At 36.6% G+C, this 4166-nt stretch overlaps 1 long non-coding RNA gene across 1 annotated transcript; it reads left to right on the top strand.

The window, feature by feature from the left end:
- Nucleotides 1–1960: 1960 nt before the first annotated feature.
- LOC149209261 (uncharacterized) lies at nt 1961–2644 on the top strand. Its single transcript, XR_016252204.1, has 3 exons — nt 1961–2119; nt 2210–2312; nt 2437–2644. It is a non-coding gene; the product is annotated as an uncharacterized LOC149209261 (long non-coding RNA).
- Nucleotides 2645–4166: the final 1522 nt, after the last annotated feature.

The raw sequence follows: 4166 nt of genomic DNA, 5'->3' as shown, positions 1-4166 counted from the left end.
GCAAGAAAAATGATATTTCCAATAAGAATCTTGAGCTCCCGAGGTCAATTTCTTTGGTGCACTCACTGGGGCAATCAGCTTGAAACAGAAGGCTGATCTTGCTTCTAACATCAGGTTTACAACAGGTATATAGAGGGCTCTACCATCTAGACTTAGAAGTTACATACTCAATGAAATGGCTCTGCCTACTGCTTGAATCGTATCTCTAACGATGCTGCAGGGAATAAATGGTCTTGTTCACAGATAATTCTACCTCCTCCGATCAAAAGAATAAAATGCTCCTGAACCTACTCCATCCATCTTATCCTGTGACGGGTCAATTTTCTGGTTCATATAGCCGGCAAGGAGGTCGAAGAATGGAGTGTTGTTCCGCTGACAAACCACAAAAGTTCCTGCAATATGATGGCGGCATTTCTTGGTTGTTTATGGTGTCTGCTGTGTTGTTGTGTTTCTTTTAATTTTATTTTTGGCTTTCTGTTTCCAAGGATTTTGGTGTTGCGGGCCCTCTGGTTATTTTGTTCTGAATTTTAAGCATGGCCATGCCGATTTTTGGTTTGATATCTTGTTTCTGTTTGCTTTCTCCTTTTGTCTTTTCTGTTATCTATTGTTTTCATAGTTTTTATCCTTTGGGGTTAATGGATGGAAAATGAAAGCGGTCCAAATAACCTAGCTGATACAGGCTCTACTGATTCTACTGATGCAATGGGCAGGTATGATTGCTTCATTTGTCTCATTTTAAATACAAATTGTAATGTGTTTTGTTTTAAAGTTTGAAACCTATGCAGATTACACTGATGCAAGGGGCGCAGGCGAGGGCCTCGCAGACCTATCCACCGTTTTCGCACAATGTCGTTAGTACAACATCCGTTTAAACCCACTCAAATGCGCAGTCGAATAGAGAAGGGTCCGGTGTTTGCATGGAAAAAGGAGAGAGGAGGATGGGCCGACTTTTGCCTCTATCAAGGAATTCTTCTGTTTCAGGGGACGTCTTCTGTTATTCCCTTCTGTAGAGATTGGGGGAAGGTATCCATCTCCTCCTGCTTTCGGAGCCTATCGAGATGGCTAAGGTATGCTTGAATTATCATGCGATTTGTTTTAAAGTTTAGAACAAGGAAGGTGAAGGAAGGAGCTGTTTAATATTTTTGTCCTCTTTTGAGACAGAAGGTCGGTCCTGTTTTGGTTCAAGAGAATTTTTGAAATTTTTTAAAATATTTTTTCAAGATTTTTTGGTTTTATTTTTCGTTAGGTTCAATGCGCTGGAAAATTATCTCCAGCCATAGCAAAGGCTGATGAAGATTTCACAAGTCACAAGTCCAGTGGGGGCAGGGAAGGCGAAGGAGGAGGAGGAGGAGGTGGAGGTGCAGTGGGGCAGGGGAAGGCGAAGGCGAAGGATGAGGTATTTTCAGTTAAATTTAACTCCTATTTTGCTGCATAATTATATTAGAAGCATTTTTAAGAATTTATATCATGTGCCTTGTAATGTAGGTAAAGAAAGGTGAAGGAGGAGGTATAGTGGGGGCAGGGGAAGGTCCAGGAGGAGATATGTAAGGTTAAATTTAACTCATATTCTGCTACATTATTCTACTTCAGGAGGAGATATGTAAGGTTAAATTTAACTTATATTCTCCTACATTATTCTACTCCATATTCTCCTGCATTATTCTACTCCAGGAGGAGATATGTAAGGTTAAATTTAACTCGTATTCTGCTACGTTATTCTACTATATCATTATATCAGAAGGGTTTTTAAGAATTTATATCACGTGCCTTTTTCTGTAGGTAAAGAACGGTGGGATGTGAACTCTTGAATATTTCCATGTGAGAGAGACAGAGACAGAGTCAGAGGGTGGAGTCCTCTTCATTTCAAATGCAATTTTCTCCACATATGTAGGGTGTAAAATTTTTTGTTTTTGCATAGGATAGACTTAGGAGGGGGCAGGGGAAGGCGAAGGATGAGGTATATTCAGTTAAATTTAACTCCTATTTTGCTGAAAAATTATATTAGAAACATTTTTAAGAATTTAAGAATTTATATCACGTGCCTTGTAATGTAGGTAAAAAAAAGGTGGAGGAGGAGGTATAGTGGGGGCAAGGGAAGGTCCAGGAGGAGATATCTAAGGTTAAATTTAACTCATTCTGCTACATTATTCTACTGCATTATTATATCAGAAGGTTTTTAAGAATTTATATCATGTGCCTTGTACTGTAGGTAAAGAAAGGTGGATGTGAACTGTTGAATATCTCTCTGTGAGAGAGACAGAGACAGAGGGTGGAGTCCTCTTCATTTCAAATGCAATTTTCTCTTGACATATGTAGGGTGTAAGATTTTTTGTTTTTGCATAGGATAAACTTACTTCTGCATATAATTTGTGTTAAATATTTTTTTGTAATTTACAGTTATGGTTAATATCTCTCATTTCAGAAAATTTCTTTTAGGCCCTCAACTCCTTCCGGGTGGTAGGAGCAAAAGCGATTTGATCGGTGGATGCAGGTCGAGTAAATCCGCTATCTCAGAGGACACATTCGGCATTAATAATTGATCAGGGAAACACACGAGTATCAGAGGGAACACATTAGTAAGGAAAGAACACCATCTATCGATCAACGGAAACGCATTCCAACACATCGATCCTGAAAGCAGCGAAGGAAGGGTAAGCTCTCAATTTCTCATGAGTGTTTTTGTTTTGTTTTTTTCTTCGTTTTTTTTTAAATATTTCTCATTATATTTTATGGTTTTGTTTTTGTTGTGTTCAATGGGCCAAGAAATTAAGGCTAACCCAAACAATTCAACTAATGAAAGTTCCAAAGTTCCATGGGTGTAGTGGGTGCAGCAAAGTCTAGAGAGCAGGTATGTGTGGTTTAATTTATCAAATTTTATGCAACATAATTATATGATGCGTGTTTTTTGAAATTCGGAGGGGCTATTAAGGGTTTATGATTTGTGGTCTTTGCAAAATGTACTTATTTCTACTTAAAAGTCTTTGGACTCTCTTTCTTTCTCTATATATATTCCATGAAGACAAGTGCATATTTGATATTTTAGAAAGAAACAGAATATAGATATATAGATTCCTTTCATCACTTTATGCTGCTTCCTCAAATTTTACCACTCCAAGTAGACTTTTGCCACTTTTGCTCTTTCTTCAGATTTTACCAAAACAACTAAACTTACACATCTTCTTCTAGGAAGTTTCGAATTCCTTAAATAAGAAAACTATTTCTTCATACAATAAATTCTTCCACCAGATTTGCAAACTAGTCAAAATCCTAGAAATTTTTTCTTCATACAATAAATTCTTCCACCAAATTTGCAAATTAGTCAAAAGTGATTTTGACTAGTTTCATCATCGGTGCTTGCAATGACAATTTTCTTTTGAGAGCTCAATACCCTATGAACATGCATAAATGAGACTTGCAGATTTAAATCTCACCTCTGTAATTCTTTCCATAATCAGGAGTAGTAATATGTTTTCTAGATTGTAATTCCTTTTTCCTATTTCACAATGTTCTTGGGTTCCCCCAAAGTATGAAGGCTCTTGAAGACCTTTTGTAGATGCAATTTTTAGCAGCAACCAAGAACATGAAGTTCAATTCTATTTAACTAAAGAAAAATTTGGACTGAGTTCTTGTAGGATTTTACTCTTCCAAGCTGCTCAGATAATGATGCTGTAAAGCCCCTCAAGAATTATGCGCATAACCGAATCTGTTAGTGTAATAAAGCTTGTATTACATAAAAGTCAGCAAGCATTTGTGCTCAGCAAAAGGTACAAAGACCAAATATATATTGTTTCCTTGAAAAGAAAATAGAAGTTTGGGTTTTGTACCATTGTGTTAATCAAATTTTCACATTCATTCAATTAAAAACCTCAAAAGTATGGAAGTGGCAAAGAAAACACGATTTAGAGCATGGCATAAGTGATTGGATGCAGAATGAATGGTTAAAGATATAAGTACAATAAGAGTTTCAACTTTGAACCAGAATCTCCAGGTTAAAATTGATGTTGAAAATTTGCTCATCCAAACCAGATTGATATAATGAGAAATGCAGTCATCTGCATCCTCCAACTTGCTAGAGAATATATTCTGAAAGGATTGATTTTATTTAATTCTATAGATAAAATCTAGATGACTCTAAAAAAATTAAGAGAACTCCCTTGCGATGCACC

This window comes from Pinus tabuliformis, chromosome 1_2 (genome assembly GCF_031772625.1).
Source record: "Pinus tabuliformis cultivar Carrire ecotype Pingquan chromosome 1_2, CPIR1, whole genome shotgun sequence".
Taxonomy (NCBI): Eukaryota; Viridiplantae; Streptophyta; class Pinopsida; order Pinales; family Pinaceae; genus Pinus; species Pinus tabuliformis.
The sequence above is the reverse complement of the archived record's forward strand: the minus strand, read 5'-3'. Positions and strand labels throughout refer to the sequence as shown.